Source organism: Salmo trutta, chromosome 23, assembly GCF_901001165.1.
Source record: "Salmo trutta chromosome 23, fSalTru1.1, whole genome shotgun sequence".
Taxonomy (NCBI): Eukaryota; Metazoa; Chordata; class Actinopteri; order Salmoniformes; family Salmonidae; genus Salmo; species Salmo trutta.
The window spans coordinates 49,309,030-49,330,605 of NC_042979.1; the positions used below are offsets into that span (position 1 = coordinate 49,309,030).

Below are 21,576 nucleotides of genomic sequence, written 5' to 3' on the forward strand. Positions count from 1 at the left end.
TCTGGGGCGGCAGGTAGCCTAGTGGTTAGAGCAGAAACCCAGCCTAAAACCCCAAACTAGTAACTGAGAAGGTTGCAAGATCAAATCCCCGAGCTAATAAGGTAAAAGTCTGTCGTTCTGCCCCCTGAACAAGGCAGTTAACCCACTGTTCCTAGGCAGTCATTGAAAATAAGAATTTGTTCTTAACAGACTTGCCTAGTTAAATGAAAAACTGACTGGTGCACTCCATGAAATTGTCTCCCCTTACCACTAGCATCCCACTTCCTCTGCCAAAGATCGAGCCCATTTACCTGAATCAAGGACTTGACTTAACTGGGGCCCAGAGGGACCTGAAAATCTACAGCACTCAGCCTTCTCATTACCCTCCACACCACAGTAGGCTAGTGGCACTTTCATTGGGGAGGATGAGCTCGTGGTAATGGCTGGAGCAGAATAGGTGGAATAGTATCAAATACATCAAACATGGTTTCCATGTGTTTGATGCCATTCCATTTGCGCCGTTCCAGACATTATTATGAGCCCGTCCTCCCCTCAGCAGATTTCCACACCCACATGGACTGGAACCCAGCAAAGGGTTTCCCTCCACTCCCATTAACACTCCCATTAACACTCCCATCCTCTCCACTCCAATTAACACTCCCATTAACACTCCCATCCTCTCCACTCCCATTAACACTCCAATCCTCTCCACTCCCATTAACACTCCCATCCTCTCCACTCCCATTAACAGCACCATCATCCGACCTGCCGGTCTTCACACTACTCAACACTGCAGCCCAATCAGAGCAGATCACCTCCTCCATCCATCTCAAACCTACTGTAGAATCATGGCCATCAACTTGGCCGTATACACTGACACAGAATCAGTTAACTGCTTACTGCTTTATCCTTTCAACCATCTGTATATATCTTTAAAAACTAATAAAACTGATTATTTATATATATATCGCTCCACACATCGTCTCACGTTCTCTCCCCATTCTCTCCTACCCTCAATCATATCCACATCGACACTTGGTTTCAGAAACAGCCGCGGAGGGACGTTCCCCAATACCCGGCCGATCTCTCTCTCTCTCTCTCCCACCCAGTCCATATTCTACCACTTTCTGTCCATCCACCCGTACGCCCTCTGCTTATCCACTACTTGCTCCCAGCATTCCCCAGTTGCCGTGACCGCAGGATGTCCTTCTGAACTCCCTTTCAACCTCGGCCAGTACGATAATGCCAGTTTGTCCCTCCTTATCCTCAGTGGCAGATCCCCACTTTCAACCTGCCTCAACAGGTGTCATGCTGAAGTCACCCACACCCAATCTCAGGGCCCTTGACTGTATCCTATCCAGGCGCTGTGGTATCGTTTTGGCTGCCGATCCATATACAAAAACCTCCATAATCCAAAGACAACCTGATCAGTGCCTGGTACATATAAAACAGTGTTTGTCTATCCGACCCCTCTGTCCTGCCACTGCGCTCATGAGGTTCAGCGCCTTCCTACACTTAATTTCAATATACTCAACATGTCTCTTCCACGTAAACCTCTCATTGAACCACATACCCAAAACTCAGACACCATACCTATATCATGCTTTGTTTTTCTAGCTCCAAAAGTGCAGGAATACCAAGCAATACAAAACAATACACACATAATCCAAAAATTAAAAAGAAAGAAATATCAGACTCTGGAATATTTATTTATTTAAATAGGCAAGTCAGTTAAAAACAAACTCTTATTTACAATGACGGCCTAGGAACAGCGGGTTAACTGCCTTGTTCAGGGGCAGAACGACAGATTTTTACCTTGTCAGCTTGGGGATTCGATCCAGCAACCTTTCGGTTACTGGCTCCATGCTCTAACCACTAGGCTACCTGCTGCCCCAATATACAAGTCAAGAGTTTGGACACACCTACTCATTCAAGGGTTTTTCTTTATTTGTACTATTTTCTACATTGTAGAATAATAGTGAAGACATCAAAGACATATGGAATCATGTATTAACCAATTTGTTTTTAAACAAATCAAAATATAAGTGGCCTAATCTGAACACAAGTGTAATACATGTAGCCTGTGTGTAGAGATGTCATTTTGTTTGGTCTTCAAAATATCACAGACCTTTTCAGCATATTGATTCTGAATTTGGACATTTAAAAACCAGTGTCTTGACACTGGTCTATAACATCAAACAAATCAATGACAACAAGAAGCAGCAACAGCAGTGCTTCAGTTGAGCCGGATCCTGCCAAAACAGGATCAGGAACCTGTTTGTTTTGGACTGTTTTTGTTCCGGGAACCGATCTGGTATCTGATCTCGTGGTATGAACATATATTATTCTCTCTTTTTGCAATGTAAAAATTTGAATAAAAGCGATCAAAGTTAATTCGAGTTGCCCCCACAAATGTAATATGAAAAAGTAGATTTTTCAGCCCTGGCCTAATATTCTAAGAGTTGATTTGGTTTGAGACCTGGCCCGGGTTTATGGTTTGCGTAACATTGTGACCTATATTTGAGACCAACAGGTGACTGGGGCTGCGTGAGAAACATGCCAGTATCTCTCATGTTACTAGAATGAGATTCACGTTCTACAATCTCTCTCTCTCTCTCTCTCTCTCTCTCTCTCTCTCTCTCCCTCTCTCTCTCTCCCTCTCCCTCTCTCTCTCTCTCTCTCTCTCTCTCTCTCTCTCCCTCCCTCTCTGCTCTGATAGACATGAGCCTGCAACTCTCATCTCTCCAGCGTTGCACTTCATCATTTATTTCCTTATAGAATCATAGCCGCACAAAGGGTTCTGGGGGAACTGCAGCACCCCTGATGAATTGAAATACATTTGACAAAGTTATAGAATAACCGCTGTCTGTTCATAAATAAATGAAATAATTCAGAATAGCCTACTACACCATGAGAAGGCTTAGAATTTAGCCACAGAGGATCAATAGCTTCTTTTTTAAAATAGCATGTGGATTGTAGCCCAATAACAAGGAATAGCCTACAGTCAGGAACATGCGGCAAATCTGTCAGAGAAAAAAATCATCACGCTGACAAAACAGGCTTTTTGCAAAATATTTTGAATACAATCGAGGGAAAACACAGGTTGTAAATCAAATTGCTCCTGCTGAAAAGAGAACACGATGCTGTAGGCTACCAATATATTTTATATTAGATCAACTTCCAAATATTGTTTTACAAGAGAGAAAGACTTGTCGGCCATCACCAGCGAGTGAACTGCACATCATTGGGTGAGTCAGTGAAACTGGAAAGCATTTTAAGGACTACAATTTCCTCCTCATATTGTAGCCTACAATATGTCTCCACACACCTAGGCCTGGGTTATTGATGGATTCAAGACAAGGTCGTTTTTAATGATCTCAGTTTGTCAGTGTCAAAGTAGTCTGCCATTTCGATCATTTATGCGGTATAAAAAAAAGTCTCCGGTCATGTAAAATTAAATAGAATTGCATGAAATGCGTTTATAAAAGGCCACATTTTTCCCGGATCCTAGGCTACTAAAAATGTTCTCCATGTGTGCAACTTCTGTAAGTGCCTCTCACTCTACTGCTCTACATAAATCTGTCCCAACAGCAGAGCTTTTCATTTCAGCACCACGGAGTGAATCCTTACCACTGCTACACCTGGCTATCAGCAGAGCCTAGTCGGGCAGCGAAACAGTTCATTCAGCCTCTTTTACTGCTTTTGTAAAAAAAAAAAAAAACATATTGCTGACTTGCTTAAACGAATGTTGTTTCTACTGACAGTTGAGATGTACAAACTTTGGCATAAGGGGACGACGAGCTGATAAGAGGCGATCCGTCATTTAGATTAAGACATTAATGAGCTAAGATGGATGTAGTCAAGATACAGTTGAAGTCGGAAGTTTACATACACCTTAGCCAAATGCATTTAAACTCAGTTTTTCACAATTCCTGACATTTAAACCTAGTAAAAATTCCCTGTTCTAAGTCAGTTAGGATCACCACTTTATTTTAAGAATGTGAAATGTCAGAATAATAGTTGAGAGAACGATTTATTTCAGCTTTTATTTCTTTCATCACATTCCCAGTGGGTCAGAAGTTTACATACACTCAATTAGTATTTGGTAGCATTGCCTTTAAAGTTGTTTAACTTGGGTCAAATGTTTCAGGTAGCCTTCCACAAGCTTCCCACAATAAATTGGGTGAATTTTGGTCAATTCCTCCTGACAGCTGGAGTAACTGAGTCAGGTTTGTAGGCCTCCTTGCTCGCACACACTTTTTCAGTTCTGCCCATACATTTTCTATAGGATTGAGGTCAGGGCTTTGTGATGGCCACTCCAATACCTTGACTTTGTTGTCCTTAAGCCATTTTGCCACAACTTTGGAAGTATGCTTGGGGTCATTGGTTTGGCTTCCCTAGTGATTTGGGGGGGGGGGGGGGGGTTGGCTTCCCTAGTGATTTTGGGGGGGGGGGGTTGGCTTCCCTAGTGATTTTACCCACGCACAGCTACTGTTTGGGTGCTGTATATGAAATACTGAAAGTGGTCCATATTGAAAACAAGATTTTTCTTTCATGGCACAAGAGACAGCTGCCTGATTTGTGCCTGTCTCAGTGGACTAATCCATTGAGGAGGCCGTGGGGATTGACACAGTCCAAGAATATGGGGATTGTGGCTCAGATGCACGTCTCTCTCCAGAATACCTCTTTCCCGCCAAGCTGCTTTCTGTTTCAGTCATGTCTTTGGTCCCGTTCACATCGGTTTAACAAAAACACTTATGATTGATTGACAATTAGTGCCTTCCAGAATGCAGGCAATGGCTTCAAGTTGCAGCTGGTGAGGAGCAACTGCAGAAAATGTGCCGTCAAAACTTCTGATCACGTTTATTTAACTAGGCAAGTCAGTGAAGAATAAATTCTTATTATCAATGACAGCCTAGGAATAATGAGTTAACCGCCTTGTTCAGAGGCAGAACAACAGATTTTGACTTTGTTAGCTCGGGGACTTGATCATCAACCTTTGGGTTACAGACCCAACGCTCTAACCACTAGGATACCTGCCGCCCCTGGTGGTTGTATTGTTCATGCAGTGGACATGTAGGTGGGACAATTTTATCCCAATAATGCAACACACTTTGAAAGGATGTGACCAACGATTGTCACCCGAATTGACAAAAGTGATCCACTCGAACGCACCCCTCTGGCTCAAGCGTTGTATTACTTCCGGTAGAGTTATTGTACTTCCGGTGCGAGTCACCTGACAGTTGTGTGTTTGCAGCCAGCGGGTTCAGCATTTGATTCACGGGATTGGAAATAATCACAAAACAAACCATAATTCCAGGCCAAAAAAAAAAACGAAGAGATTTTCCGTTAAATCGGTTCTCGGTTTCCCGTCTCTTGCACAATGAGTGTTGGCACCCCTAAATCACTGGCATCATCGGGACAAAAACCCATTCAAGAGATCTGCCATCCGCTCGGAGCCGAGGAGGCTGTTCTCACACCCAGTCCAGATGTCAGGAACATCACTAGCAGCATTGGAGAGAAGGTATGATAGATAGATAAATAAATATGTTAACTAGTTGTTTAGATATTTTGGTCCTAACACGGGTTGAGGATAATAACCGACTAACATGGTTATCAAATGTTTTCAGATTATTTTTTCTTCTTCTTCTGAACGCTCATCTGTTTCGCCAAACCACAAATATATTTTCGAATATGACATTTTTATATCAGTTTATCCTGTAGACATGTAATAGATCTGGGGACAGAGCTGTTGGGAGACTGATTTCTACTGATAACTTGAAGCTACAGAGATTCAGTGAATTCTCCATATGGAATCAACTATAGATGCTTGTTGTGACTGTATATGACCGAACAAAACATTGTTTAACTCTATAACATTTTGTAAATGAATCCATGCCGAAGGTTTTCTGATCACAGGATAGATAAAGATGGGGTCTTCAAGCTGGAGATTCCTTCTACCAGTAGTTTGTAAAGAACACAAGATAACCATATCATACGCAGCCTAATACAAATGAATACCAGGTCCAGATTGGAAAAGCTTTCAGTCTGTTGTTGATACAGAGCAGATGTTGTCGTTTTTAAAACCCATGCTATGTCTACAAAGCAGTGGTATTTAAAACATAAACACACATAAACAAACAGCCTGGACAGTTGAGCTGGTTTTGTGATACTGTAGGTGGCTTCAGAGTGGGATGTCCGTGCCAGTCATGGGCAGCTTGACAACGGCGCTGTGTTTCCCTCAGGGACATCTCGTTCTCATGGGCTGTGGCCACAAATGGCACCTGATTCCCAATATAGTGCACTACTTTTGACCAGAGCTCTCAAAAAGTAGTGAACTACATAGGGAACAGGGTGCCGTTTTGGCCACATCCTGTGCTCTCTATGGGGGATTGTTTACTGTGGATAACTTGTTGTATCATAATGTGTGTACTGAAAATGGGGCCATGTCCAAGACAAGCTGTAGCCTGCCAGGAGATAGAGGTTGTTTACAAATAGCAAGAGAAGTAGATCACTAAATAACTTCGTTACTCAGACCTTACAGTGAAATGCTGAATACAACAGGTGTAGTAGACCTTACAGTGAAATGCTGAATACAACAGGTGTAGTAGACCTTACAGTGAAATGCTGAATACAACAGGTGTAGTAGACCTTACAGTGAAATGCTGAATACAACAGGTGTAGTAGACCTTACAGTGAAATGCTGAATACAACAGGTGTAGTAGACCTTACAGTGAAATGCTGAATACAACAGCTGTAGTAGACCTCACAGTGAAATGCTGAATACAACAGGTGTAGTAGACCTTACAGTGAAATGCTGAATACAACAGGTGTAGACCTCACAGTGAAATGCTGAATACAACAGGTGTAGTAGACCTTACAGTGAAATGCTGAATACAACAGGTGTAGACCTCACAGTGAAATGCTGAATACAACAGGTGTAGTAGACCTCACAGTGAAATGCTGAATACAACAGGTGTAGTAGACCTCACAGTGAAATGCTGAATACAACAGGTGTAGTAGACCTCACAGTGAAATGCTGAATACAACAGGTGTAGTAGACCTTACAGTGAAATGCTGAATACAACAGGTGTAGACCTCACAGTGAAATGCTGAATACAACAGGTGTAGTAGACCTTACAGTGAAATGCTGAATACAACAGGTGTAGACCTCACAGTGAAATGCTGAATACAACAGGTGTAGTAGACCTCACAGTGAAATGCTGAATACAACAGGTGTAGTAGACCTCACAGTGAAATGCTGAATACAACAGGTGTAGTAGACCTCACAGTGAAATGCTGAATACAACAGGTGTAGTAGACCTTACAGTGAAATGCTGAATACAACAGGTGTAGACCTCACAGTGAAATGCTGAATACAACAGGTGTAGTAGACCTTACAGTGAAATGCTGAATACAACAGGTGTAGACCTCACAGTGAAATGCTGAATACAACAGGTGTAGTAGACCTCACAGTGAAATGCTGAATACAACAGGTGTAGTAGACCTCACAGTGAAATGCTGAATACAACAGGTGTAGACCTCACAGTGAAATGCTGAATACAACAGGTGTAGTAGACCTTACAGTGAAATGCTGAATACAACAGGTGTAGTAGACCTCACAGTGAAATGCTGAATACAACAGATGTAGTAGACCTCACAGTGAAATGCTGAATACAACAGGTGTAGTAGACCTCACAGTGAAATGCTGAATACAACAGGTGTAGTAGACCTCACAGTGAAATGCTGAATACAACAGGTGTAGTAGACCTCACAGTGAAATGCTGAATACAACAGGTGTAGTAGACCTCACAGTGAAATGCTGAATACAACAGGTGTAGTAGACCTTACAGTGAAATGCTGAATACAACAGGTGTAGACCTCACAGTGAAATGCTGAATACAACAGGTGTAGTAGACCTTACAGTGAAATGCTGAATACAACAGGTGTAGTAGACCTCACAGTGAAATGCTGAATACAACAGGTGTAGTAGACCTCACAGTGAAATGCTGAATACAACAGGTGTAGTAGACCTCACAGTGAAATGCTGAATACAACAGATGTAGTAGACCTCACAGTGAAATGCTGAATACAACAGGTGTAGTAGACCTCACAGTGAAATGCTGAATACAACAGGTGTAGTAGACCTCACAGTGAAATGCTGAATACAACAGGTGTAGTAGACCTCACAGTGAAATGCTGAATACAACAGGTGTAGTAGACCTCACAGTGAAATGCTGAATACAACAGATGTAGTAGACCTCACAGTGAAATGCTGAATACAACAGGTTTAGTAGACCTCACAGTGAAATGCTGAATACAACAGGTGTAGTAGACCTCACAGTGAAATGCTGAATACAACAGGTGTAGTAGACCTCACAGTGAAATGCTGAATACAACAGGTGTAGTAGACCTCACAGTGAAATGCTGAATACAACAGGTGTAGTAGGCCTCACAGTGAAATGCTGAATACAACAGGTGTAGTAGACCTCACAGTGAAATGCTGAATACAACAGGTGTAGTAGACCTCACAGTGAAATGCTGAATACAACAGGTGTAGTAGGCCTCACAGTGAAATGCTGAATACAACAGGTGTAGTAGACCTCACAGTGAAATGCTGAATACAACAGGTGTAGTAGACCTCACAGTGAAATGCCGAATACAACAGGTGTAGTAGACCTCACAGTGAAATGCCGAATACAACAGGTGTAGTAGACCTCACAGTGAAATGCCGAATACAACAGGTGTAGTAGACCTCACAGTGAAATGCCGAATACAACAGGTGTAGTAGACCTCACAGTGAAATGCCGAATACAACAGGTGTAGTAGACCTCACAGTGAAATGCCGAATACAACAGGTGTAGTAGACCTCACAGTGAAATGCTGAATACAACAGGTGTAGTAGACCTCACAGTGAAATGCTGAATACAACAGGTGTAGTAGACCTCACAGTGAAATGCTGAATACAACAGGTGTAGTAGACCTCACAGTGAAATGCTGAATACAACAGGTGTAGTAGACCTCACAGTGAAATGCTGAATACAACAGGTGTAGTAGACCTCACAGTGAAATGCTGAATACAACAGGTGTAGTAGACCTCACAGTGAAATGCTGAATACAACAGGTGTAGTAGACCTCACAGTGAAATGCTGAATACAACAGGTGTAGTAGACCTCACAGTGAAATGCTGAATACAACAGGTGTAGTAGACCTCACAGTGAAATGCTGAATACAACAGGTGTAGTAGGCCTCACAGTGAAATGCTGAATACAACAGGTGTAGTAGACCTTACAGTGAAATGCTGAATACAACAGGTGTAGACCTCACAGTGAAATGCTGAATACAACAGGTGTAGTAGACCTTACAGTGAAATGCTGAATACAACAGGTGTAGACCTCACAGTGAAATGCTGAATACAACAGGTGTAGTAGACCTTACAGTGAAATGCTGAATACAACAGGTGTAGACCTCACAGTGAAATGCTGAATACAACAGGTGTAGTAGACCTCACAGTGTAATGCTGAATACAACAGGTGTAGTAGACCTTACAGTGAAATGCTGAATACAACAGGTGTAGACCTCACAGTGAAATGCTGAATACAACAGGTGTAGTAGACCTTACAGTGAAATGCTGAATACAACAGGTGTAGACCTCACAGTGAAATGCTGAATACAACAGGTGTAGTAGACCTTACAGTGAAATGCTGAATACAACAGGTGTAGACCTCACAGTGAAATGCTGAATACAACAGGTGTAGTAGACCTTACAGTGAAATGCTGAATACAACAGGTGTAGACCTCAAAGTGAAATGCTGAATACAACAGGTGTAGTAGACCTTACAGTGAAATGCTGAATACAACAGGTGTAGACCTCACAGTGAAATGCTGAATACAACAGGTGTAGTAGACCTCACAGTGAAATGCTGAATACAACAGGTGTAGTAGACCTCACAGTGAAATGCTGAATACAACAGGTGTAGTAGACCTTACAGTGAAATGCTGAATACAACAGGTGTAGACCTCACAGTGAAATGCTGAATACAACAGGTGTAGACCTCACAGTGAAATGCTGAATACAACAGGTGTAGTAGACCTTACAGTGAAATGCTGAATACAACAGTTGTAGACCTCACAGTGAAATGCTGAATACAACAGGTGTAGTAGACCTCACAGTGAAATGCTGAATACAACAGGTGTAGTAGACCTCACAGTGAAATGCTGAATACAACAGGTGTAGTAGACCTTACAGTGAAATGCTGAATACAACAGGTGTAGACCTCACAGTGAAATGCTGAATACAACAGGTGTAGTAGACCTTACAGTGAAATGCTGAATACAACAGGTGTAGACCTCACAGTGAAATGCTGAATACAACAGGTGTAGTAGACCTCACAGTGAAATGCTGAATACAACAAGTGTAGTAGACCTTACAGTGAAATGCTGAATACAACAGGTGTAGTAGACCTTACAGTGAAATGCTGAATACAACAGGTGTAGACCTCACAGTGAAATGCTGTATACAACAGGTGTAGTAGACCTTACAGTGAAATGCTGAATACAACAGGTGTAGACCTCACAGTGAAATGCTGAATACAACAGGTGTAGTAGACCTCACAGTGAAATGCTGAATACAACAGGTGTAGTAGACCTTACAGTGAAATGCTGAATACAACAGGTGTAGTAGACCTCACAGTGAAATGCTGAATACAACAGGTGTAGTAGACCTCACAGTGAAATGCTGAATACAAAAGGTGTAGTAGACCTCACAGTGAAATGCTGAATACAACAGATGTAGTAGACCTCACAGTGAAATGCTGAATACAACAGGTGTAGTAGACCTCACAGTGAAATGCTGAATACAACAGGTGTAGTAGACCTCACAGTGAAATGCTGAATACAACAGATGTAGTAGACCTCACAGTGAAATGCTGAATACAACAGGTGTAGTAGACCTCACAGTGAAATGCTGAATACAACAGGTGTAGTAGACCTCACAGTGAAATGCTGAATACAACAGGTGTAGTAGACCTCACAGTGAAATGCTGGGTACAACAGGTGTAGTAGACCTCACAGTGAAATGCTGAATACAACAGGTGTAGTAGACCTCACAGTGAAATGCTGAATACAACAGGTGTAGTAGACCTCACAGTGAAATGCTGAATACAACAGGTGTAGTAGACCTCACAGTGAAATGCTGAATACAACAGGTGTAGTAGACCTCACAGTGAAATGCTGAATACAACAGGTGTAGTAGACCTCACAGTGAAATGCTGAATACAACAGGTGTAGTAGACCTCACAGTGAAATGCTGAATACAACAGGTGTAGTAGACCTCACAGTGAAATGCTGAATACAACAGGTGTAGTAGACCTCACAGTGAAATGCTGAATACAACAGGTGTAGTAGGCCTCACAGTGAAATGCTGAATACAACAGGTGTAGTAGACCTTACAGTGAAATGCTGAATACAACAGGTGTAGACCTCACAGTGAAATGCTGAATACAACAGGTGTAGTAGACCTTACAGTGAAATGCTGAGTACAACAGGTGTAGTCGACCTCACAGTGAAATGCTGAATACAACAGGTGTAGTAGACCTCACGGTGAAATGCTGAATACAACAGGTGTAGACCTCACAGTGAAATGCCCAATACAACAGGTGTAGTAGACCTCACAGTGAAATGCTGAATACAACAGGTGTAGTAGACCTCACAGTGAAATGCTGAATACAACAGGTGTAGTAGACCTCACAGTGAAATGCTGAATACAACAGGTGTAGACCTCACAGTGAAATGCCCAATACAACAGGTGTAGTAGACCTCACAGTGAAATGCTGAATACAACAGGTGTAGTAGACCTCACAGTGAAATGCTGAATACAACAGGTGTAGTAGACCTCACAGTGAAATGCTGAATACAACAGGTGTAGTAGACCTCACAGTGAAATGCTGAATACAACAGGTGTATTAGACCTTACAGTGAAATGCTGAATACAACAGGTGTAGTAGACCTCACAGTGAAATGCTGAATACAACAGGTGTAGTAGACCTTACAGTGAAATGCTGAATACAACAGGTGTAGTAGACCTTACAGTGAAATGCTGAATACAACAGGTGTAGTAGACCTCACAGTGAAATGCTGAATACAACAGGTGTAGTAGACCTCACAGTGAAATGCTGAATACAACAGGTGTAGTAGACCTTACAGTGAAATGCTGAATACAACAGGTGTAGTAGACCTTACAGTGAAATGCTGAATACAACAGGTGTAGTAGACCTTACAGTGATATGCTGAATACAACAGCTGTAGACCTCACAGTGAAATGCTGAATACAACAGGTGTAGTAGACCTCACAGTGAAATGCTGAATACAACAGGTGTAGTAGACCTCACAGTGAAATGCTGAATACAACAGGTGTAGTAGACCTCACAGTGAAATGCTGAATACAACAGGTGTAGTAGACCTTACAGTGAAATGCTGAATACAACAGGTGTAGTAGACCTTACAGTGAAATGCTGAATACAACAGGTGTAGTAGACCTTACAGTGAAATGCTGAATACAACAGGTGTAGTAGACCTTACAGTGAAATGCTGAATACAACAGGTGTAGTAGACCTCACAGTGAAATGCTGAATACAACAGGTGTAGTAGACCTCACAGTGAAATGCTGAATACAACAGGTGTAGTAGACCTTACAGTGAAATGCTGAATACAACAGGTGTAGTAGACCTTACAGTGAAATGCTGAATACAACAGGTGTAGTAGACCTTACAGTGAAATGCTGAATACAACAGGTGTAGTAGACCTTACAGTGAAATGCTGAATACAACAGGTGTAGTAGACCTCACAGTGAAATGCTGAATACAACAGGTGTAGTAGACCTCACAGTGAAATGCTGAATACAACAGCTGTAGACCTCACAGTGAAATGCTGAATACAACAGGTTTAGACCTTATTGTGAAATGCTGAATACAACAGGTGTAGACCTTATTGTGAAATGCTGAATACAACAGGTGTAGTAGACCTCACAGTGAAATGCTTACTTACAAGCCCTTAACCAACAATGCTTTAAGAAGTTAAGATTTAAAAAAAAAAAGTGTTAAATAGAAAATAAAAGTAACATAATTAAAGAGCAGCAGTAAAATAATAATAGCTTGATTATATACAAGGGGTACCGGTACAGAGTCAATGTGGAGGCTATATACAGGGGGTACCGGTACAGAGTCAATGTGGAGGCTATATACAGGGTGTTACGGTACAGAGTCAATGTGGAGGCTATATACAAGGGGTACCGGTACAGAGTCAATGTGGAGGCTATATACAGGGTGTTACGGTACAGAGTCAATGTGGAGGCTATATACAGGGGGAACCGGTACAGAGTCAATGTGGAGGCTATATACAGGGGGTACTGGTACAGAGTCAATGTGGAGGCTATATACAGGGGGTACCGGTACAGAGTCAATGTGGAGGCTATATACAGGGTGTTACGGTACAGAGTCAATGTGGAGACTATATACAGGGGGTACCGGTACAGAGTCAATGTGTGGGGGGCACTTGTTAGTCAAGGTAATTGAGGTAATATGTACATGTAGGTAGAGTTAAAGTGACTATGTATAGATAATAAACAGAGAGTAGCAGCAGTGTAAAAGAGGGGTCTGGGTAGCCATTTGATTAGCTGTTCAGGAGTCTTATGGCTTGGAGGTAGAAGCTGAGACTTATCCTAGACGAGAAAGCATTTTCAATAGAGCTTGTCCATTTGAGTGTGTTTTTTTATTCCAGGGATAGGCCTTAATCCTTGTCCGGCAAACCTACCCATAATCTTGGTTGAAGCATTCCTAGCGTTCCACAGTGTAATGCATTCCTAACACTGCCTCCTAGGTCTAGAGGAATTAGGCTGTTTTTAAACCATGTCTCCATAAATCACTGGACTGAACATAAAGAAAGCCTTTCAAGAATGTGTTCATTTGTTATCATAGCTTACCATCGTAGTTTGGGTACAATAAGGAGCTTTGCTTCCTGTGATCATCAGCTCAATAGGCCATTCTATCTTTGCTTTAGGATCTGAATATGCAACAGTACCTCATATTAAATGAATGCACAGTGACGGGCTAAATCCCAACTGGCATCCTCTTACCTATTTAATGCTCTGTTTTGACCAAGGCCCGTAGTAGGGATCTGTTTTGACCAAGGCCCGTAGTAGGGCTCTGTTTTGACCAAGGCCCGTAGTAGGGCTCTGTTTTGACCAAGCCCCGTAGGGCTCTGTTTTGACCAAGGCCCGTAGTAGGACTCTGTTTTGACCAAGCCCCGTAGGGCTCTGTTTTGACCAAGGCCCGTAGTAGGGATCTGTTTTGACCAAGGCCCGTAGTAGGGCTCTGTTTTGACCAAGGCCCGTAGTAGGGATCTGTTTTGACCAAGGCCCGTAGTAGGGATCTGTTTTGACCAAGGCCCGTAGTAGGGCTCTGTTTTGACCAAGGCCCGTAGTAGGGCTCTGTTTTGACCAAGGCCCGTAGTAGGGATCTGTTTTGACCAAGGCCCGTAGTAGGGCTCTGTTTTGACCAAGGCCCGTAGTAGGGCTCTGTTTTGACCAAGGCCCGTAGTAGGGCTCTGTTTTTAATCTTGAGGAAATGAAGGATACTGAGTATATTGAAAAGCAGGTGCTTCCACACAGGTGTGGTTCTTGAGTTAATTAAGCAATTAACATCCTATCATGTTAATGATGCTGTTTCTGCACATTAGGGCTGTCCCCCTACAAAAATAATGTTGGTCGACCAAGAGTCGTCTATTCTTTCCACCAATTGGACAACATTTTAAAAAGTGTATTTTTCCATATATTGACACATCCTATGTGTTTAAAAACAATCTGCCATATGCACTGAGCTTGTCTGATGCTTTAAGCACAGTGTTTGATTAAATCATTAAGACACAAATAACTAGTGGGAGCACAGCTGCCTTTTCAAACGATGCATGTTGTTGCTTTCCTCAAAGCCATCATTGTTTTGGTCTCAAATGCTGAGTACTCATTGGCTATTGGCAGCAGTCCTTGCCCAATCATGTTGTAGCACTGCTCATACTGCAAGATGCACGACCACCATTTCTGTCATGTCAGAAAATTCAACAGATGCATAGATGACCCAATCTCAGTCTCTGACAGGGTTCTGGTGGCATATCCTTCTGATAGCCTTCCAAATCAAATGTATTTATATAGCCCTTCTTACATCAGCTGATATATCAAAGTGCTGTACAGAAACCCAGCCTAAAACCCCAAACAGCAAGCAATGCAGGTGTAGAAGCACGGTGGCTAGGAAAAACTCCCAAGAAAGGCCAGAACCTAGGAAGAAACCTAGAGAGGAACCAGGCTATGAGGGGTGACCAGTCCTCTTCTGGCTGTCCAGACACTTGTCAAATCTATGCCAAGGTACATTGATGCTGTGCTGGCGGTTCGTGGTGGCCCAACGCCCTATTAAGACCCTTTATTGTTGGTGTTTCCTTTAATTTGGCAGTTACCTGTAGACGGGAATGTGTGATTTAACATGGAGCCACTTGGCGCTTTAACCTCTGAACCCGAGGGGACTCGGGATGGAGGCTAGAGAGCTGAATGACTCTGTCCTGCTAGGTCTAACTAGCAAGCTGTATGAAATGTTCTACTGGCATGGCAGTGTACCTCCTGGAGGTTGCTTATATTGTCAGTCTTTAACATCAGTGTTTAACTTTGGCTAACACTGTTATTGTCTGTTTAGGAAAGAGCACTTTATGAAACAAGCCCAACTCTCCTAGCTGGCTGGGCAGGCTACCAGGAAAGTTTGGTCAGTATTTTTCCAGCAGCAGTAGCAGCTCTGTTTAAATGAGAATGTCTTTTATATTACACAACTCTCTTTCCTCACCACCACTATTACAACGCTGGTTTGATGTCCTGATACAGTTGTAATACCTAACAACACAGTACAGTCATGTGATCTGTTATTAGCTGTAGAGTACCAGTCATGTGATCTGTGATTAGCTGTAGAGTACCAGTCATGTGATCTGTTATTAGCTGTAGAGTACCAGTCATGTGATCTGTGATTAGCTGTAGAGTACCAGTCATGTGATCTGTGATTAGCTGTAGAGCACCAGTCATGTGATCTGTTATTAGCTGTAGAGTACCAGTCATGTGATCTGTTATTAGCTGGAGAGTACCAGTCGTGATCTGTGATTAGCTGTAGAGTACCAGTCATGTGATCTGTTATTAGCTGTAGAGCACCAGTCATGTGATCTGTTATTAGCTGTAGAGCACCAGTCATGTGATCTGTGATTAGCTGTAGAGTACCAGTCATGTGATCTGTTATTAGCTGTAGAGCACCAGTCATGTGATCTGTGATTAGCTGTAGAGTACCAGTCATGTGATCTGTGATTAGCTGTAGAGAACCAGTCATGTGATCTGTTATTAGCTGTAGAGTACCAGTCATGTGATCTGTTATTAGCTGTAGAGTACCAGTCATGTGATCTGTTATTAGCTGTAGAGCACCAGTCATGTGATCTGTGATTAGCTGTAGAGTACCAGTCATGTGATCTGTGATTAGCTGTAGAGAACCAGTCATGTGATCTGTTATTAGCTGTAGAGTACCAGTCATGTGATCTGTTATTAGATTAGCTGTAGAGTACCAGTCATGTGATCTGTTATTAGCTGTAGAGTACCAGTCATGTGATCTGTTATTAGATTAGCTGTAGAGCACCAGTCATGTGATCTGTGACTAGCTGTAGAGTACCAGTCATGTGATCTGTGATTAGCTGTAGAGCACCAGTCATGTGATCTGTGATTAGCTGTAGAGTACCAGTCATGTGATCTGTTATTAGCTGGAGAGTACCAGTCATGTGATCTGTTATTAGCTGTAGAGTACCAGTCATGTGATCTGTTATTAGATTAGCTGTAGAGTACCAGTCATGTGATCTGTTATTAGATTAGCTGTAGAGTACCAGTCATGTGATCTGTGATTAGCTGTAGAGTACCAGTCATGTGATCTGTTATTAGATTAGCTGTAGAGCACCAGTCATGTGATCTGTGATTAGCTGTAGAGTACCAGTCATGTGATCTGTTATTAGATTAGCTGTAGAGTACCAGTCATGTGATCTGTGATTAGCTGTAGAGCACCAGTCATGTGATCTGTTATTAGCTGGAGAGTACCAGTCATGTGATCTGTTATTAGATTAGCTGGAGAGTACCAGTCATCAAAAATCAAATCAAATCAAATCAAATTTATTTATATAGCCCTTCGTACATCAGCTGAAATCTCAAAGTGCTGTACAGAAACCCAGCCTAAAACCCCAAACAGCAAGCAATGCATGTGAAAGAAGCACGGTGGCTGGGAAAAACTCCCTAGGAAAAACTCCTGAGAAAGGCCAAAAACCTAGGAAGAAACCTAGAGAGGAACCAGGCTATGAGGGGTGGCCAGTCCTCTTCTGGCTGTGCCGGGTGGATATTATAACAGAACATGGTCAAGATGTTAAAATGTTCGTAAATGACCAGCATGGTCAAATAATAATAATCATAGTAATTGTCGAGGGTGCAACAAGCACGTCCATGTGAACAGGTCAGGGTTCCGTAGCCGCAGGCAGAACAGTTGAAACTGGAGCAGCAGCATGGCCAGGTGGACTGGGGACAGCAAGGAGTCATCATGCCAGGTAGTCCTGAGGCATGGTCCTAGGGCTCAGGTCCTCCGAGAGAAAGAAAGAAAGAGAGAGAGAGAATTAGAGAGAGCATATTTACATTCACACAGGACACCGGATAAGACAAGAGAATACTCCAGATGTAACAGACTGACCCTAGCCCCCCGACACATAAACTACTGCAGCATAAATACTGGAGGCTGAGACAGGAGGGATCAGAAGACACTGTGGCCCCATCCGATGATACCCCCGGACAGGGCCAAACAGGCAGGATATAACCCCACCCACTTTGCCAAAGTACAGCCACCACACCACTAGAGGGATATCTACAACCACCAACTTACCGTCCGAAGACAAGGCCGAGTATAGCCCACAAAGATCTCCGCCACGGCACAACCCAAGGGGGGGGCGCCAACCCAGACAGGAAGACCACGTCAGTGGCTCAACCTACTCAAGTGACGCACCCCTCCCATGGACGGCATGGAAGAACACCAGTAAGTCAGTGACTCAGCCCCTGTAAAAGGGTTAGAGGCAGAGAATCCCAGTGGGAAGAGGGGAACCGACAAGGCAGAGACTGCAAGGGCGGTTCGTTGCTCCAGCCTTTCCGTTCACCTTCACACTCCTGGGCCAGACTATACTTAATCATAGGACCTACTGAAGAGATAAGTCTTCAGTAAAGACTTAAAGGTTGAGACTGAGTCTGCGTCTCTCACATGGGTAGGCAGACCATTCCATAAAAATGGAGCTCTATAGGAGAAAGCCCTACCTCCAGCCGTTTGCTTAGAAATTCTAGGGACAATTAGGAGGCCTGCGTCTTGTGACCGTAGCGTACGTGTAGGTATGTACGGCAGGACCAAATCGGAAAGATAGGTAGGAGCAAGCCCATGTAATGCTTTGTAGGTTAGCAGTAAAACCTTGAAATCAGCCCTTGCCTTAACAGGAAGCCAGTGTAGGGAGGCTAGCACTGGAGTAATATGATCAAATTTTTTGGTTCTAGTCAGGATTCTAGCAGCCGTATTTAGCACTAACTGAAGTTTGTTTAGTGCTTTATCCGGGTAGCCGGAAAGTAGAGCATTGCAGTAGTCGAGCCTAGAAGTAACAAAAGCATGGATTAATTTTTCTGCGTCATTTTTGGACAGAAAGTTTCTGATTTTTGCAATGTTACGTAGATGGAAAAAAGCTGTCCTTGAAGCAGTCTTGATATGTTCTTCAAAAGAGAGATCAGGGTCCAGAGTAACGCCGAGGTCCTTCACAGTTTTATTTGAGACGACTGTACAACCATCCAGATTAATTGTCAGATTCAACAGAAGATCTCTTTGTTTCTTGGGACCTAGGACAAGCATCTCTGTTTTGTCCGAGTTTAAAAGTAGAACATTTGCAGCCATCCACTTCCTTATGTCTGAAACACAGGCTTCTAGCGAGGGCAATTTTGGGGCTTCACCATGTTTCATTGAAATGTACAGCTGTGTGTCGTCCGCATAGCAGTGAAATTTAACATTATGTTTTCGAATGACATCCCCAAGAGGTAAAATATATAGTGAAAACAATAGTGGTCCTAGAACGGAACCTTGAGGAACACCGAAATTTACAATTGATTTGTCAGAGGACGAACCATTCACAGAGACAAACTGATATCTTTCCGACAGATAAGATCTAAACCAGGCCAGAACTTGTCCATGTAGACCAATTTGGGTTTCCAATCTCTCCAAAAGAATGTGGTGATCGATGGTATCAAAAGCGGCACTAAGATCTAGGAGCATGAGGACAGATGCAGAGCCTCGGTCTGACGTCATTAAAAGGTCATTTACCACCTTCACAAGTGCAGTCTCAGTGCTATGATGGGGTCTAAAACCAGACTGAAGCGTTTCGAATACATTGTTTGTCTTCAGGAAGGCAGTGAGTTGCTGCGCAACAACTTTTTCTAAAATTTTTGAGAGGAATGGAAGATTTGATATAGGCCGATAGTTTTTTATAATTTCTGGGTCAAGATTCGGCTTTTTCAAGAGAGGCTTTATTACTGCCACTTTTAGTGAGCTTGGTACACATCCGGTGGATAGAGAGCCGTTTATTACGTTCAACATAGGAGGGCCAAGCACAGGAAGCAGCTCTTTCAGTAGTTTAGTTGGAATAGGGTCCAGTATGCAGCTTGAGGGTTTGGAGGCCATGATTATTTTCATCATTATGTCAAGAGATATAGTACTAAAACACTTTAGTATCTCCCTTGATCCTAGGTCCTGGCAGGGTTGTGCAGACTCAGGACAATGGAGCCCTGGAGGAATACCCAGATTTAAAGAGGAGTCCGTAATTTGCTTTCTAATGATCATGATCTTTTCCTCAAAGAAGTTCATAAATTTATTACTGCTGAAGTGAAAGCCATCCTCCATTTGCGAATGCTGCTTTTTAGTTAACTTTGCGACAGTGTCAAAAATAAATTTCGGATTGTTCTTATTTTCCTCAATTAAGTTGGAAAAATAGGATGATCGTGCAGCAGTGAGGGCTCTTCGGTACTGCACGGTACTGTCTTTTCAAGCTAGTCGGAAGACTTCCAGTTTAGTGTGGCGCCATTTCCGTTCCAATTTTCTGGAAGCTTGCTTCAGAGCTCGTGTATTTTCTGTATATCAGGGAGCTAGTTTCTTATGACAGATGTTTTTAATTTTTAGGGGTGCAACTGCATCTAGGGTATTGCGCAAGGTTAAATTGAGTTCCTCGGTTAGGTGGTTAACTGATTCTTGTCCTCTGATGTCCTTGGGTAGGCAGAGGGAGTCTGGAAGGGCATCAAGGAATCTTTGGGTTGTCTGAGAATTTATAGCACGACTTTTAATCTTCCTTGGTTGGGGTCTGAGCAGATTATTTGTTGCAATTGTAAACGCAATAAAATGGTGGTCCGATAATCCAGGATTATGAGGAAAAACATTAAGATCCACAACATTTATTCCATGGGACAAAACTAGGTCCAGAGTATGACTGTGGCAGTGAGTAGGTCCAGAGACATGTTGGACAAAACCCACTGAGTCGATGATGGCTCCGAAAGCCTTTTGGAGTGGGTCTGTGGACTTTTCCATGTGAATGTTAAAGTCACCAGAAATTACAATATTATCTGCTATGACTACAAGATCCGATAGGAATTCAGGGAACTCAGTAAGGAACACTGCATATGGCCCAGGAGGCCTGTAAACAGTAGCTATAAAAAGTGATTGAGTAGGCTGCATAGATTTCATGACTAGAAGCTCAAAAGACGAAAACGTCATTGTTTTTTTTTTTTGTAAATTGAAATTTGCTATCGTAAATGTTAGCAACACCTCCGCCTTTGCCGGATGCACGGTCATGTGATCTGTTATTAGCTGGAGAGTACCAGTCATGTGATCTGTGATTAGCTGTAGAGTACCAGTCATGTGATCTGTGATTAGCTGTAGAGTACCAGTCATGTGATCTGTGATTAGCTGTAGAGTACCAGTCATGTGATCTGTTATTAGATTAGCTGGAGAGTACCAGTCATGTGATCTGTTATTAGCTGTAGAGTACCAGTCATGTGATCTGTGATTAGCTGTAGAGCACCAGTCATGTGATCTGTGATTAGCTGTAGAGCACCAGTCATGTGATCTGTTATTAGCTGTAGAGTACCAGTCATGTCTGTAGTGCACTACGTTGGGTGGTATTCCTTGGTCAGAAGTAGTGCACTATGTTGGGTGGTATTCTCTGATCAGAAGTAGTGCACTATGTTGGGTGGTATTCTCTCGTCAGAAGTAGTGCACTATGTTGGGTGGTATTCTCTCGTCAGAAGTAGTGCACTACGTTGGGTGGTATTCTCTGGTCAGAAGTAGTGCACTACGTTGGGTGGTATTCTCTGCTCAGAAGTAGTGCACTATGTTGGGTGGTATTCTCTGGTCAGAAGTAGTGCACTACGTTGGGTGGTATTCTCTGCTCAGAAGTAGTGCACTACGTTGGGTGGTATTCTCTGAT

At 42.8% G+C, this 21,576-nt stretch overlaps 1 pseudogene; it reads left to right on the forward strand.

The window, feature by feature from the left end:
• Window positions 1-5,171: 5,171 nt before the first annotated feature.
• The window catches only part of LOC115160189 (sorting nexin-30-like), a 74,530-nt pseudogene continuing 58,125 nt past the window's right edge, over window positions 5,172-21,576 (forward strand).